The sequence below is a fragment of the Macaca nemestrina genome, chromosome 9 (genome assembly GCF_043159975.1).
Source record: "Macaca nemestrina isolate mMacNem1 chromosome 9, mMacNem.hap1, whole genome shotgun sequence".
Lineage (NCBI taxonomy): Eukaryota > Metazoa > Chordata > Mammalia > Primates > Cercopithecidae > Macaca > Macaca nemestrina.
This window is the reverse complement of record NC_092133.1, coordinates 76,063,910-76,081,596: the sequence shown is the minus strand read 5'-3', so window position 1 is coordinate 76,081,596 and position 17,687 is coordinate 76,063,910. Positions and strand designations below refer to the sequence as shown.

The following is a 17,687-nucleotide window of genomic DNA, read 5'->3' as shown; positions in this document are numbered from 1 at the left end:
TTGAGACAGCGTCTTACTCTGTCACCCAGGCTGGGGTTGGGGAATCTTGGCTCACTGCAACCTCTGTCTCCTGGACTCAAAGCTATATTCTCCAGCCTCAACCTCCCAAATAGCTGGTACCACAGGCGTGCGCCATCACACCTGGCTAATTTTTGTATTTTTTGTAGAGACAGGGTTTTGCTATGTTGCCCAGGCTGGTCTCAAACTCCTGAACAAAGCAATCTGCTCACCTCGGCCTTGCAAAGTGCTGGGATTACAAGCATGAGCCACCGTGCTTGGCCTTTCATCTTTTAAAAGTGCTAGCTTATAGACTGGGAACAGCTCATGTCATCAAAGTAATTGTGTGTGGTTGCTGTACGGTAGAATTGGGGATAGGACTTTACTAGAGGCTCAGGTATTTAAATCTTAACCCATGATGGCATTAAAAGAGACTTTATATTTTAGAGATACATATGGACGTGTATTTTTGGGTGAATGACATATCTGAGATTCACTTCAAAATATTGAGGGTGAGGTGTCAAGGGGATAAAATTGGCCATGTATTGCTATATATTACATTTCAGTGATAAGATCATCAGGCTAATTATACGCTTCCCTCTACTTTCCTGTACGGTTAAACGTTAACAGTATAAATACTGAAGACAAAAACGTCCTCAAAGCAAAAGAGCTATACTGGAAGAATTGTAGAAATGGCCCTGGGCATTTTTTTCCCTTTAGTTTACACATTTGATATTCCATGAAATTCAGAAATAATTTGGAGCTTTTCAAACCTGGAATATGGAAAAGTGACACTCCTGTTTTCTGGGAAGGTGCGCTTGCAAAGTATGGGGATTCTGGCTTTATTTTTCTAGATGAACCCTAGTTGAGAGAAGGCTCCGGTTAGTTCTAGTGGTGCCTTGTACCTTAATACGTTGTGTTTTATGAGTAATAACCGAAGTCAAAGCTGCCCCAACTATATACAGTGGGCCCCAAAGTCCACTGGGCCCATCACTATGTTACAGAGGTGAGAATCTGCATCAAAGAGCCCTGGAAGCAATCATGGTTCAGCTGTGATGCCTTTAGAACATGAAGTCCTCCAAGAAGATGCCATAGGAATGGCCTCCATCCCAGGGCCTGGAGAGCAGCCAGAGACAAGGAGAGTGGCCCAGGAGGGCCAGCCAGTGACAGTCAGTGCTACACTGGCCTGTCAGCCTCAGAGCCAGGATTTAAACACAGGTAGAGGGCCGGGCACAGTGGGTCACGCCTGTAATCCCAGCACTTTGGGAGGCCGAGGCGGGTGGATCACGAGGTCAGGAGATCAAGACCATCCTGGCTAACACGGTGAAAGCTTGTCTCTACTAAAAAATACAAAGAAAAAAGTTAGCTGGGCATGGTGGCGGGCGCCTGTAGTCCCAGCTACTCGGGAGGCTGAGGCAGGAGAATGAAGTGAACCCGGGGAGGCAGAGCTTGCAGTGAGCCAAGATCCTGCCACTGCACTCCAGCCTGGACGACAGAGGGAGACATCATCTCAAAAAACAAAACAAAACAAAAAAACCCAACCATACAGGTAGGCAGGCTCCAGAGGCTATGAGTGTTAGATGTGCACATTTGCTTTTGAGAAATGTTGGGAACATTTTATATTGAGTCATGGCTATTGGAAACAATATGCTGCTATGAACACAGGTGTATAAATCGCTGTTCAAATCCATGCTTTCAATTATTGTGGGTATTTACCCAAAAGTGGAATTGCTCAATCATATAACATTTAATTGTTTGAGAAACCACCAGACTGTTTTTCTTTTCTTTTTTTTTTTTTAGACAGAGTCTCACTCTGTCACCCAGGTTGGAATGCAGTGGCGTGATCTCAGCTCACTGCAACCTCTGCCTCCCAGGTTCAAATGATTCTCCTGCCTCAGCCTCCCAAGTAGCTGGGATTACTGGTGTACACCACCATGCCTGGCCACTTTTGTATTTTTAGTAGAGACGGGGTTTCGCCATGTTGGCCAGGCTGGTCCTGAACTCCTGACCTCAGGTGTTTTGCCCACCTCGGCCTCCCAAAGTGCTGGGATTACAATACAAGCATGAGCCACTGTGCCTTATATGGCCACACCATTTTACATTTCCAGGGTTCAGGGACTCCAATTTCTTTACATCCTTGAGAACACTTACTGGTTTTGTGTGTGTGTGTGTTTTCTCTTTTTTTTTTTTTTTGACATGAGCCATCCTATGCTAATGGGGTGAGATGATGTATCACTGTGGATTTGACTTTTTTTTTTTTCATTTCCCTAATGATTAGTGATGACGAACATTTTTTATGTGCTTAATGGCCATTCATATACCTTCTTTGGAGGAATATCTGTTCGAGTCCTTTGCCCATTTTAAAATCAGGTTTTTTTTGTTTGTTGTTGGGTTGTAGTTTCTTGATATGTCTTTATATTAACCCCTTGTGAGACATGATTTGCAAATATTTACTTCCATTCCACAGACTGCCTTTTCACTCTGTTCATTGCATCCTTTGCACAGAAGTTTTCAATGTTGGTGCAGTCCTATTCTCTTGTTATCTGCGTTTTTGGTGTCATATCCAAGAACTCATGCCAAATCCAAAGTCAGGTTGCTTTTCCCTTCTGCTTTCTTTTAGAATTTTATACTTTTAGCTCTTGCGTTTAGGTCTTTGAGCCATTTCGAGTTAACTTTTGTGTATGGTGTAAGGTTAGGGTACAACCTGGTTATATTGCATGTAGATACCCAGTTTCCCCAGCACTGTTTGTTGAAAAGAATGTCCTTTCCCCAGTGAATGGTCTTGACACCCTTGTGAATCATTTGACCATGTTTGTGAGGATTTATTTCTGAGCTGTCTAGTCTATCCCACTGTTCTACATGCCTGCCTTTGTGCTAGTACCAAACAGTAATTGCAATGGTAACCTCAAGAAAATATCTACAGAATATATATACACTTGTACTTCCACTAGTACCACATTGTTTCACTGTAGCTTTGTAGTAAGCTTTGGAATCAGGAGGTGTGAGACCTTCAACTGTGTTCTCCTTTTTAAAGATTGTTTTGTCTATTTAGGATACCTTGAGATTCCATATACCTTTTGGGATTAAATTTTCTATTCTGCAAAACACGTCTTTGGGATTTTAAAAATAGGAATTGCATTAAAGCTGTAGATCACTTTGGGTAGTATAGACATCTTTTTTTTTTTTTTTTTTTTTTTTTGAGACGGAGTCTCACTCTGTCGCCCGGGCTGGAGTACAGTGGCCAGATCTCAGCTCACTGCAAGCTCCGCCTCCCGGGTTTACGTCATTCTCCTGCCTCAGCCTCCCGAGTAGCTGGGACTATAGGCGCCCGCCACCTCGCCCGGCTATTTTTTTGTATTTTTTTAGTAGAGACGGGGTTTCACTGTGTTAGCCAGGATGGTCTCGATCTCCTGGCCTCGTGATCCGCCCGTCTCGGCCTCCCAAAGTGCTGGGATTACAGGCTTGAGCCACCGCGCCCGGCCGACATCTTAACAATATTAGTTCTTCTAATCTAGGAACACAGGATAACTTTGTATCTTAATTAAAAAAAATTTTTTTTTTTTTGAGACAGGGTCTCACTCTGTCACCCAGGCTGGATGGAGTGCAGTGGTGTGATCATGGCTCACTGCAGCCTTGACCTCCTGGGCTTGCTCAAATGATCCTCCCACCTCAGCCTCCCAAGCAGCTAGGTTAACAGGTATGTGCCACCATGCCCAGCTAACTTTTAAAATTTTTTATTTTAACTATTTTTTTTTTTTTTTGACAGGGCCTTGCTCTGATGCCCAGGCTGGAGTACAGTGGCACAATCATGACTCACTGCAGTCTTGAACTTCTGGGCTCAAACAATCCTTTCGCCTCTTAGCCTACCAAGTAGCTGGGATTGCAGGCATGCACCACTATGCCTGGCTAAGTTTTTATTTTTTAGAGATGGGGTCTTGCTATCTTGCCTAAGCTCATCTTGAACTCCTGGCCTCAAACAATCCTCCCATCTCAGCCTCCTGAGTCAAGGAGATTACAGGCTTGAGCCACTACACTTGGCTAATCTCATTAGTAATTTTATTGTTATGTACGGGTATGAGATTGGGCTCCACTTTAAGAAAGTTTTATGAAATAGCCAATGACTGACCTTTTTTTTTTCCCACACTCTGGACACTACTAGTATTCTCCAATGCGTTTCTCTTTCTGTTTGTACATTTTTTAGGATCTCCCATTGACAGTCATAATGAAGGAAGAACAAGAAGACGGGGAAGAGGCAGTGTAAAACCATGGCATAAATTTACCAAGGATAAGCTGAGTGTGCTTCAGCAGTCATTTGCACAGAATCCTTATCCTAATTTTACAACCAGGGAAAAACTGGCTGGACAATCTCTTGTCCCGTGTTTGTAATTGATGTAAGTAAAATATTAAAAGCTTTGCATGAGTATATCTTTTTATAGTTAATATGGAAAATGTAAAGAAGCATGAAAAAGTTTAATAGCATTTTATCAAGTAGCACAAAGTGATTTTTTTAGGCAGAGTGCAGTGGCTCACGCCTGTAATCCCAGCATGTTGGGAGGCTGAGGCAGGCAGATCACTTGAGGCCAGGAGTTCAAGACCAGCCTGGCCAACATGGCAAAACCCCGTCTCTACCAAAAATACAAAAATTAGCCAGGCATGTTGGCATGTGCCGGTAATCCCAGCTACTTGGGAGGCAGAGGCAGGAGAATCCCTTGAACCTCGGAGGCAGAGGTTGCAGTGGGCCATCGCACCACTGTACTCCAGCCTGGGCCACAGAGTGAGATTCTCAAAAAAAAAAAAAAAAAAAAAGAGCTTTTTTTTTGTTGTTGTTGTTTTTCATCTCAGTGTGGGTGTGAATATATTATGTATGCATTTTATGGAAAAATAGACTATTGTGAGGCAAATTTGGGACGAGTGTCCAGTTAAGCTATTGTAGGCTGGCTGTGGTGGCTCACACCTATAATCCCAGCACCTTGGGAGGCCACAGTGAGTGGATCACCTGAGGTCAGGAGTTCCAGACCAGCCTGGCCAACATGGTGAAACCCTGTCTCTACCAAAAATATAAAAATTAGCCGGGTGTGATGGCACGTGCCTGTAATCCCAGCTACTTGGGAGGCCGAGGTAGAGGAGGTGGAGGTTGCAATGAGTCAACATCAGGCCACTGCACTCCAGCCTGGACAACAGAGTGATACTCTGTTTCAAAAAAAAGAAAAAGCTATTATTGTAATTCTCCAGGATAGAGACAGTGATGGTTTTGACAAGGGTGCTGGCTGTGGAATTAGAGAACTGGGAAGACCTTTAATTTTTAAAGGTGGAGCTGCTAATAGTTTGCCGAGCTATTGGGGATGCAGTGAGCAGGCCAGAGGTAAGGATAGCTCCAAAGTTTTAGTTTGAGGAAATGGAAGATTGGAGATGCCTTTAACTAACAGGGGAGCTTGGGAGAAAAGCAGTTTTGTGTCAGACATTTGGAGTTTTACTTTGGACATGTTAAGTTTGGTGTGCCAATTAAACCTCCAAGAGGTTTACTTACTTCAAAGAGTAAGTAAAAAGTTCGGCATGCAAGTCTGAAGTGCAGGAGGAATAAATTGGCTTGATAGTGTCGCGGGACTTGGCATAGAACCCCACAGCATCAGCAGTTGCTTCATACACATTTATTGCATGAACCAGTATTTTGTTTGGGGATTTTCTGGTATGATTGTTGTAAATTGTTAAAGCACAACATCTTATTGTATTTGAATTTATATTATTTACACACACAATCTTTTCTCTAATCCCCTGATAGATTATATATACACATTTAAGGAGACTTTCATATTTCTCTTCTGTGATTATCCATTGACTATTGAATATATTAGTTGCTTGACAGATGGACAAAATTGTGTTAGTGAAAACAAAGAATATAAGCAGCTTTGGAGAATAAAATAAAAGTGTAGGCAAATATTGCATAATGAAATTTTTATAAAAATTTTGTGAAGTAGGCCAGGCATGGTGGCTCACGCCTGTAATCCCAGCACTTTGGGAGGCCAAGGTGGGTGGATCACCTGAGGTTAGGAGTTCGAGACCAGCCTGGCCAACATGGTGAAACCCCATCTCTACAAAAATACAAAAATTAGCTAGAAGTGGTGGCAGACACCTGTAATTCCAGTTATTCAGGAAGCTGAGGCAGGAGAATCGCTTGAACCTGGGAGGCAGAGGTTGCAGTGAGCTGAGATGGTGCCACTGCACTTCAGCCTGGGTGACAGAGTGAGACTCCATCTCACTCTGTTTCGTGAACTGAAAACATTTCAAGGGAAATACAAAACAATGCTTTCCTGCAAATAAGTAGAAAATCCAAGTAAATAACCAGGATAGAAATGGAAGGACTGGTTGATTTTTTTTTTTTTTTTAAGAGACAGGGTCTCACTCTTGCCCAGGCTGGAGTGCAGTGGTGCAATCATGGCTCATTGCAGCATCGACTCCCTGGGCTTAAGTGATGCCACCTCAGCCTCCTGAGTGGTTGGGACCACAGGCCATGATGCCTGGCTATTTTTTTTTTTTTAATGTAGAAATGGGGTTTTGCCATATGGCCTAGCCTGGGTTCAAACTCCTGGTTTCAAGGAATCCTCCCGCCTCAGCCTCCCAAAGTGCTGGGATTACAGCATAAGCCATTTCTCCTGGGCTTGGTCAAATATTTAAGTAAACGTTCTTATACTGTTCATTTATTTACATTTCTAACTTCGTGACAATTGGGTTGCTCATGGTCAAAACTGCTTTTTAATTATTTTTTATCCTTCCTACTTGTCAAACGGATAGATTCCTAAAAGGAAGTTCATAGATAATGGCTGGTCAAATTACACTGAATTTAACTGACCTGCATGTGCTTAAGGAAAGTGCCTATGACGTAATCAGGAAGCAAGCCTGATTGAGGGGAGGGCCACAGGAGGCTCTGTCATGAGACAGTGAGCTCTTGTCTTTTGGTTGGGTCCTCATGAGATCTACCTCCTAATGGCTGTATAACGTCTGACTTCTAGAGGCGCAAGTTGACTTGTACCTTATCTTTCCGTAAAATATGTATAATTATGTTGTGATGGTGTTGTGAGAAGAAAATGAGTATGTCTGGAGGTGCCAGGTTTATTGTGCATGGTCGCAATTTTATTTATTTATTATTTATTTATTTTGAGATGGAGTCTCACTCTGTTGCCCAGGCTGGAGTGCAGCGGCACAATCTCAGCTCACTGCAGCTTCTGCCTCCCGGGTTCAAGGGATTCTCCTCCCCCACCTCCTGAGTAGCTGAGATTACAGGTGTGTGCCATGATGCCCAGCTAATTTTTGTATTTTTAGTAGAGATGGGGTTTCCCCATGTTGGCCAGGCTGGTCTCAAACTCCTGACCTCAGGTGATCTGCCCGCCTCAGCCTCCCAAAGTGCTGGGATTACAGGCATGAGCCACCACGCCTGGCACACAACTTTGTTTTAAGCAGTCATTATAGGTTTGGATCAGAGATCTTTCTAACTTTAAGTGCTATTAACCTAAAGCAATTCTGAACTTGCAGACAGAGGGGTTCCAGGAGGGATCAAATATTAAAAGACCCCCATGCATCCTTACCTGTATGGTAGGGCTCTAGGCGCCCTACCACAACCAGAGCTTATTAGGATGGAGAGTCTAAAACAATGCTGATCATTTCTCCCTTCCCCAAACCCCTAGGGATTAGGGTTGGCATGTGTAATTATCCTCTCTTTATGGGGAAGGGAAAAGAATGAAGACTAGAGGTGTCAAATGGAATGCTTAGAGTCACATATAAAATGCCTTGTCCAAGTTATTACAAACTCTTGCTTGTTCTTTTTTTTTTTTTTTTTTTTTTTTTGAGACAGAGTCTTGCTCTGCCACCCATGCCAGAGTGCAGTGGCACAATCTCGGCTCACTGCAACCTCTGCTTCCTGGGTTCAAGCAAGTCTCCTGCCTCAGCCTCCTGAGTAGCTGGGATTACAGGCACACGCCACTATGCCCAGCTAATTTTTATATTTTTTTTAGTGGAGACGGGGTCTCACCATGTTGGCCAGGCTGGTCTTGAACTCCTGATCTTGTGATCCACCCACCTCCGCCTCCCAAAGAGCTGGGATTACAGGCGTGAGCCACTGTGCCTGGCCAACTCTTGCTTGTTCTATGTATAGCATTTGAATACAGTGAATTTAAGGGTATAAATTAGAGGATATTGAATCGTAAGTTTATCCTGGTAGGTCAGCTTGAGTAAAATAAATAAGTTAGGGAAAGGCTGGAAGTCTGTTCTTTCCAAATGCGGAGGATTGCAAACAGGTTGCTGGGAGATTTTGAAAGGTCCGGGTTTGCATGTACAAAAGGGCCACTGCAACTATGAGGCAGTTGAGATTTTGGAATTGTGCACAATTTATAACCCCCATAATGTGCGGCCCCACAAAGGATTGCTTTCATTATTTGTGTCTTATTCAAGTCAGGAAACAAGCCAGTGATCATCCTGAGACTAAGCTTAACTGCAAAATTCTCCTACATTGTGGAAATGCATTGTACGATATAACTTAACAAACAGATTGAATTAACAAACTATTCTTTCTCTTCAGAACTGGTTTCAAAATAAAAGAGCCAGACTACCACCTAGAGAGAGACATACAATGTTTGCTGCCGGGAAACTGCATGATTCCTTTGCCAAAGGCCACCCATTTACAAGAATCCAGGGAAACCAGGTGGAATCTCCCAATGATGACCCTGAGCAGAACTTCTTGTGCCCAGGAAGTTCTACTGGTGGAACTGGCCACTCTTCCGTGGAGACACAGGGGATTCCCAATTAACATGATGGCGCAAATAACTCTGTAGCCTTATGAATTAAAAGGAAACTAAGCTGTGATTTAGAGTATCCAGGTGACACAGATAATGGCCCTTCTCAATGTAGATCGGCATTATTTCCTCATCCTTCTGCATCTCCTCCTCAGTATTCTGAAATGGACAAGCCTGAGATGGGGAAAAGCCAGCATGCAAGGCCCTCCCCTTTGCACTGTGTTCGTGGTATATGCAGGGATACAGGCAGCTTAAAAAGAAAGAAAAGGCTTGATCTGTGTAATTGTGTGAGTGTTCTGGGACATACTGTTTATAAAAAATCAAGTTATTGGCTGGGCGCGGTGGCTCAAGCCTGTAATCCCAGCACTTTGGGAGGCCGAGGCGGGTGGATCACGAGGTCAGGAGATCGAGACTATCCTGGCTAACACGGTGAAACCCCGTCTCTACTAAAAATACAAAAAACTAGCCAGGCGTGGTGGCAGGCACCTGTAGTCTCAGCTACTCGGGAGGCTGAGGCGGGAGAATGGCATGAACCCAGGAGGCGGAGCTTGCAGTGAGCCGAGATCACGCCACTGCACTCCAGCCTGGGAGACACAGCGAGACTCCGTCTCAAAAAAAAAAAAAAAAAAAAAAAAAATCAAGTTATTGAATAGTTTGATAATATGATAATCATGAAAATAAAGGATAAAGCAGCAAGTAATGATTATTCTTCCATATATATATCCAGTCACATATGGAAAAAATACAAAAACATGAACAGGGTTTACATTCACTAAATTACTAAGAGTTACTTTTGGATAATGAAGAAAAATTTTTTTCTTTAATGTTATGAAACATACCTTGTAAATGTGAATAAAAATTCTAGAACTTTGATTTGTCAGGTTTCATATATACCTAATTACCTCAGCTATCAAAGATGGCAGTATTTCTATACAATCCTATTCCTTCATCTTTTTTACTTTACTGCATTAGCTGAAAACTGCCAGTAACACTCTATATGGAATCAGAACAATGAGAGATGGCGTCATTGTCTGAATTTCCTAAATTCGACGTGATCTTTAGCTTATATTAATAAATTTCTGCCAGAAGAGCCCCTTTGGTTCCTAGTGCAGCTTTGTATCTCCCCTTTGTATAGGTTTTGAGTTAAGTGCTTTTTTCAGTGATTGCTAGAATCATGACTTTTTTCCTGTCATGTGATTTCAGTGGATTTTTTTCTATTAAAGAATATAAGGCCAGGCCGGGTGGCTCACTCCTGTATTCCCAGCATTTTGAGAGGTCAAGGGGGGTGAATCACTTGAGGTCAGGAGTTTGAGACCAGCCTGGCCAACATGGTGAAACCTCATCTCTACTAAAAATAATACAAAAATTAGCTGGGCATGGTGGTGGGCACCTGTAGTCCCAGCTTCTCGGGCGGTTGAGGCAGGAGAATGGCGTGAACCTAAGAACATAAGACTCCATCTCAATAAAAGAATATAAGAAAAACCCTCTGAAATCACATGACCTGAAAAAATTCTTGGAAAAACCCACTGTAACATGATATATCCTTCTAATGTATTGCTGGGTTAGGGTTGCTCATATTTTGATTAAAATTTTTATATCTGTGTTTCTGAATGAGATTTTGCACATACTGTCTTTAGGGGTTTGGGCCATGTTAGCTTTATTTTACTTATTTATTTATTTATTTTGAGACAGAGTCTTGCTCTGTTGCCCAGGCTGGAGTGCAGTGGTGCAATCTCGGCTCACGGCAACCTCCAGCTCCTGTATTCAAGCGATTCTCATGCCTCAGCCTCCCGAGTAGCTGGGATTACAGGCTCCCGCCACCAGGCCTGGCTAACTTTTGTATTTTTAGCAGAGATGGGGTTTCGCCATGTTGGCCAGGCTGATCTTGAACTCCTGGCCTCAGGTGATCCACCTGCCTTGGCCTCCCAAACTGTTGGGATTAGAGGCATGAACCAGCACGCCCGGCCCCATGTTAGCTTTAGTATGAATCAGTTATGGTACCCTCTCTTTATTTACCCTGTCTATACACTATACTTTAGAGAATACTAATTTTTAAAATCTTGTGGAAAATGACATTTATTCCTTTATTAAACATTTGGTTGAATTTTCCAGGCTGGTCTGACATTTTCTTGATGGGAAGATTTTTGAGTACTGATTCCATAGTTTAAATGATTATAAATCACAATAGTTTATTTTTGCACGAGTCATTTTGGGAAGTTAAATTTTAACAAGAATATGCCTATTTCATGAAGATTTTCAAATTTACTGCCATAAAGCCGTTTGAAATATCCTCATAATACTCATTCCTAGAGTGCATGTAGTAGTGTACTATTTTAATGTTTTTATTTGCACCTTTTGCTTTATTCTTTGTTAGATTGCTAGAGGTTTCTCTTTTCAGAGAATCAGTGTTTGAAATTGATGCTCAGGTAGTATGGAGGTCATAAAATTTCTTCATGGGCAGTCACTCTGCAGGCCAAACAATGGTGCTGACAGCAGGGCTTCTGCTGGGGTGGGGTCCCAGGTAGGGGCACCCAGAGGAGGCTTGTGGCTCAGTCTTGAGCAATAGATCTTGCCCCATCCTGGTAGGGCTCTGTCAAGTGATATCTGCATACTCCCGGGAAGCCCTGGATGCTGTGCAACTCACTCCTCTCCTCTCTCTGCCTCAACCTGCAACAAGAAGCATCCAAGCAAAACTGGAGGCGGTTTGGCAGCCAGAGTGTGATTGAGGGGATGGAGTCTAGGGGTTTTGGAGACTCTCTGCAATGACATCTATGCCCAAGGGGAAGGATCCCACGGACCTGAGAACTGGGGACCAGAAGTGTCCAGGACTGGATCACAGTTCTACGTCACGTCCAGACATAGAACTGGACCCTATAGTTATCAGGCACATGGAGGAAGCCTTAGGAGAAAGAAGTGTAATTACCCCATGGGGTCTTCCTGCCCATGGCTCAGACAAAATCAATTCACTGAGATCACAGCATTGCGGTAAAGAGTTGAATTTTGTGAACCTAGCCACACCGCACAGGAGATAAGGCTATTACTCAAATCAATCTCTCCAAAGGGTCAGAGGTTAGGGGTTTTTCAAAGATAGTTTGGTGGGCAGGGGGCTAGGGGTATGGGTGCTGCTGATTAGGGATGGAATCATAGGAGTGTGGGAAAATGGTCCTCCTGGGCTGAGTCTGCTTCTGGGTGGGGGCCACAGGACTGGATGTGTTACGGGTCCAGGTAGGCCCATTCAATTGTTAGAAATGCAAAAGCCTGAAAAAACATCTCAAAAAGCCAATTTTTTTTTTTTTTTTTTTTTTTTTTTTTTTTAAGATGGAGTTTCACTCTTGTTGCCCAGGCTGGATTACAGTGGCACAGTCTTGGCTCACTGCAACCTCCATCTCCCGGGTTCAAGCAATTCTCCTGCCTCAGCCTCCCGAGTAGCTGGGGTTACAGGCATGTACCACCATGCCCGGCTGATTTTGTACTTTTAGAAGAGATGGGGTTTCTCCATGTTGCTCAGGCTGGTCTGGAACTCCTGACCTCAGGTGATCTGCCTGCCTCGGCCTCCCAAAGTGCTGGGATTACAGGTGTGAGCCACTGTGCCTGGACAAACACTCAGCCTGTTTTAAAAAGGCCAATTTTAAAAAACAACTATAGGGCCGGGCACAGTGGCTCAAGCCTGTAATCCCAGCACTTTCGAAGGCCGAGGTGGGTGGATCACGAAGTCAGGAGTTCGAGACCAGCCTGGCCAATATGGTGAATCCCTGTCTCTACTAAAAATACAAAAATTAGCCAGACGTGGTGGCACGTGCCTATAGTCCCAGCTACTTGGGAGGCTGAGGAAGGAGAATTGCTTGAACCTGGGAGGTGGAGGTTGCAGTGAGCTGAGTGCACTTCACTCTGGTCTGGGCGACAGAGCGAAACTCCATCTCAAAATAACAATAATAATAAAATAATCAAATCAAAAAACCCATAAACTACATTTCTCCCAAAGTCAGCAGCTTGGTCTATGTCCAGTAACGACCGGGGATAGCTTGGAGGTTAAAAACAAGATGGAGTCAATTATGTTGGACTAAAATTACTGTTATAATTTTGCAAAGGTGGTTTCAGAAGGTGGCACTGTCTTTGGAGCCAATAATGGGGAGGTAGTGCCTAGAGGCAGAATTGGGATTGGCTTGTCATTACTTGAGATTGTATTTTAGCTCTGGAGAGAAAGGTCTGAGCCTGGTTCTGGTGGGAATGTTGGGCTTCATTCCCTGGCAGGGGCAATTGGGACTTTGTGCAAGTTGGGAGTGTGAAATGAAGCTCTAAAGACGACCCCAAGCTCTCCAGAGGAGATGCACCTCTTGTGGCTGAAAGAGACACACAGATTAAGATGATGGGAGCCAAGTGGCCGTGGTGGGGTGAGGGAAGAGCAGTCATGCATTCCTCTTTCCAGGAGAGGGCAGCTCCAGACAAACACAACGTTTGCACCTCTGAGCTAAGATGGCTCCTGAAACCAGAGCCGAGACACATGGCTGGAAATCTCCTGCCAGCTGCCTGAAAGGGGCACCCTACAGAGACCACTGGCTTTGGGCTTAGAAACTACCCAACTGAGATGCAGTTATTTTCAACCAGTCGGGTCTGAACCAGTTTCAATCTTTCATTTGCATGTACAGACCATGTTGAGGTCTAGGGCAGGACCTTTCCCTAATGAAGCCAGGACCTCTTTTTGTCATTTGGAGCTCAATTTTTGTCTTACACTGGAGCCTGTGTCTCCCCGATCCATAGATTTTTTATTTATTTATTTTTATAGAAAATAAGGCCTTTAGGCCGGGCACAGTGGGTCATGCCTGTAATCCCAGCACTTTGGAAGGCTAAGGCAGGCAGATCACTTGAGCTAGATAATTCGAGACCAGTCTGGACAACATGGCAAAACCCCATTTCTACAAAAAATATAAAAATTAGCCTGGTTCGGTGGTCCATGCCTATAATCTCAGCTGCTCAGGAGGCTGAGGCTGGAGAATTGCTTGAGCTCAGGAGCAGAGGTTGCAGTGAACCAAGAACGTGCTGCTGCACTCCAGCCTAGGTGACAGTGTGAGACCTGGTCTCAAAAAAAGGAAAAAAAAAAAAAAAAGCCTTTTTCTTTTTCTTTCACAGACCTCATGGTCTCTTGCTAAGAGGAGTGGATAATTTGTGTTTGGTCTCAAACAAAGGCCTTTGTACCCCACACAGAGTATTGAGGGCTCACAGTGTAGTCCCTCCACTCTCCAACCAGCTCCGGCTGCAAACCAAGGTTGGAGAGAAATAGGAGGGTGGCAGGTGGCAGTCCAGGCGCAGTGGGGAGCCTGCTGTGGGGATTTAGATAGTTTGGATAGGCCGGGCGCGGTGGCTCAAGCCTGTAATCCCAGCACTTTGGGAGGCCGAGACGGGCGGATCACGAGGTCAGGAGATCGAGACCATCCTGGTTAACACGGTGAAACCCCGTCTCTACTAAAAAATACAAAAAAAAACTAGCCGGGCGAGGTGGTGGGCCCCTGTAGTCCCAGCTACTCGGGAGGCTGAGGCAGGAGAATGGCGTGAACCCGGGAGGCGGAGCTTGCAGTGAGCTGAGATCCGGCCACTGCACTCCAGCCTGGGTGACAGAGCGAGACTCCGTCTCAAAAAAAAAAAAAAAAAAAAGATAGTTTGGATAGTCCCTGGTCATCTCATGGTGTCTCCTTAAAGGAACTAGCCTGCCCCTCTGCAGCCTCCCCTGTCCACGTGGAGTCCAGGTATGCAGAGCTTTCAGGTGAATAAAATATTCACTTTCTTGAAAAGTGGGTTATAGTTCTTAGCTCAGATATGATGTGGCCAAAAGAAATTCCTATAGGAAATTTCACTGGTGTTTCTATCAACTTACAGTGTTCCATCTGGATCTTAGCTTTTCTGTCACTTCATGCTCTTGGTAACCCATCACAATAGTTGAAATGTCAGCTGTAGATGTGTTGATGTCCTCAAGAACAGGAGAAGCCACTTTGGGAGGCCGAGTGGGCGAATCATTTGAGGTCAGGAGTTTGAGACCAGCCTGACCAACATGGTGAAACCCCGTCTCTACTAAAAATACCCAAAAAATTAGCTGGACGTGGTGGCCTGTGCCTGTAATCCCAGCTACTTGGTAGGCTGAAGCAGGAGGATTGCTTGAACCTGGGAAGTGTAGGTTGCAGTGAGCCGAGGTCATGCCACTGCACTCCAGCCTGGGCAACAGAGCAAGACTCAGTCTCAAAAAAAAAATAGGAGAGGCTGAGTCTCATGGAGGAATATCTGCCTATTTGCATGTCCATTCTATAATTTTTTAAAAAGTCGAGTTGAGTTTTATAAATACCTAGACTCATAGGGGGAAGAAAAAGAAACAATTATGGTTTCTACAAAAGTTTATTTCTTTGTGCATTATATCCCATAGTCAAAATCTAATTGCAAAATCAAACACTTTACTCTCTGAAAAGATTAAGTACAATTGTGAAATTCTTACCGAGGTGTAATTGACAAAAATGGTGCTGTGATTTGTTTGTCCTCTCTGAAGTCCATGCTGAAACTTAATCTGCAAAGTAACAGTATTAAGAGGTGGGTCCTTTAAGAGATAATTGGATCATGAAGTCTCTGCCTTCATGATTGTATTAATCCATTCCTAAATGAGTGAGTTAACGGCTGAGTAGGAATAATAGGGAGTGAATTATCACGAGACTGGTACTGTTATAAAAGCCTGGTTGGCTCTCTCTCTCCTGCAAACCTCTCCTCTCTCCTTGTGATGCTGTCCACCATGTTACGATGCAGGATGAGGCCCTTACCAGAAGCCAACCAGCTGCAGCCCGTGGACTGTGGACTTCCCAGCCTCCAGCACTGTAAGAAATAAATTTCATTACATGGATGTATTACATGATGAAAAAAAAAAAAAAAAGGTCGGTTGCAGTGGCTCATGCCTATAATTACTGCAGCCCTGACTCTCAGCCTCACATGGTCTTCTCACTTCAGCCTCCTGAGTAGCTGGGACTACAGGTGCCCACCACCACACCAGCTAGTTGTTCTATTTTTTGTAGAGATGGGGTCTTGCTGTGTTGCCAGGGCTGGTCTCAAACTCCTGGGCTCAAGGGATCCTCCCTCCTCAACTTCCCAAAGTGCTGGGATTATAGGTATGAGACACCATGCCCCAACAGATAAACTTTAAGTAGTGATTTGGCATATAATAGGGACATTCCCCTTGATTCTTTTTTTTTTTTTTTATTTGAGATGGAGTCTTGCTCTGTTGCCCAGGCTGGAGTGCAGTGGCACAATCTCTGCTCATTGCAAGCTCTGCCTTCTGGGTTCACGCCATTCTCCTGCCTCAGCCTCCCGAGTAGCTGGGACTACAGGCACCCGCCACCATGCCGGGCTATTTTTTTTGTATTTTTAGTAGAGATGGGATTTCACTGTGTTAGCCAAGATGGTCTGGATCTCCTGACCTTGTGATCCACCTGCCTCGGCCTCCCAAAGTGCTGGGATTACAGGCATGAGCTGCTGCGCCCGGCCATTCCCTTGATTCTAAAAGGACCTCTGAACCAATTGGGAAACATCTTTATTTAATCCGGATCATATATATATTTATAATTTTTTATATATAAATATATATAAATATTTATATACTTATATGTACATATTATTTATATATAAATGTACATTTATTATATTTATGTTTATATTTAAAATATATATACTTCTATACTACATTTATATATATTTATATAAAAATGTGTATATATTTTTCTGAGATGGAGTCTTGCTCTGTCTCCCAGGTTAGACTGCAGTGGTACGATTTTGGCTCACTGCAACTTCCACCTCCTGGGTTCCAGCAATTCTCCTGCCTCAGCCTCCCGAGTAGCTGGGATTACATTATATATATATCTATACACACACACACACACACACACCATAATATATAATATATACATATATATAGTATATATATAACATATATATTATATAGTATATAGTATATGTAGAACTCCTAGGTTCAACCAATCTGCTGCCTTGGCCTGCTAAAGTCTTGGGATCACAGCCATGAGCTACTGCGCCCAGCCTGTGTCTTTATTTATTTAGTTCAATTGTGTCTCCCTCTGTTTCTGCACATCATGTGAGCACCTGAGCAAACATCTCCCCATGATCTTGGATGTTATAATGAATCGTGTCTTACTGGTGTACCTCTTTAGGCTTTGAGCCTGAGAGAATGACAAGCGTCTTAGAATATTTCATTTAAAAAATAAATTTTGTGCTCTTCTAATGTTCCAGGAATTTTACTTCTGTTGAAAAAAGGGCCATAAGATGCAATTATAATAAATGTATTTCTGGGAATGTAGAGAAATACTTTAAAAGCCTCAGTTCCAGATCCGGCGCATCGTTGACGTCATCGTTGCCGGACCGCTTTCTAGGAGACTGGAGTCGAAGGCCGTGAGTCAGCCATAATGGCAGCTGAGGAAATTAATGAGGACTATCCAGTAGAAATTCACGAATATTTGTCAGCGTTTGGGAATTCCATTGATGCTGTGGATGAGATGCTGAAGAACATGATGTCTGTTTCTAGAAATGAGTTGTTGCAGAAGTTGGACCCACTTGAACAAGCAAAAGTGGATTTGATTTCTGCGTACACATTAAATTCAATGTTTTGGGTTTATCTGGCAACTCAAGGAGTGAATCCTAAGGAACATCCAGTAAAGCAGGAATTGGAAAGAATCAGAGTATATATGAACAGAGTCAAGGAAATGACAGACAAGAAAAAGGCAGGCAAGCTGGACAGAGGTGCAGCTTCAAGATTTGTAAAAAATGCCCTCTGGGAACCAAAACCTAAAAATGCATCAAAAGTTGCCAATAAAGGAAAAAGTAAAAGTTAACTTTTTGTTTTTTATGTACACATATTCAAAAAGTACATCT

The 17,687-nt window shown here is 43.5% G+C and overlaps 1 pseudogene; it reads left to right on the top strand.

The window, feature by feature from the left end:
* The first annotated feature begins 17,209 nt into the window (after positions 1–17,209).
* Positions 17,210–17,687, top strand: LOC105465948 (nuclear nucleic acid-binding protein C1D pseudogene; annotated as a pseudogene).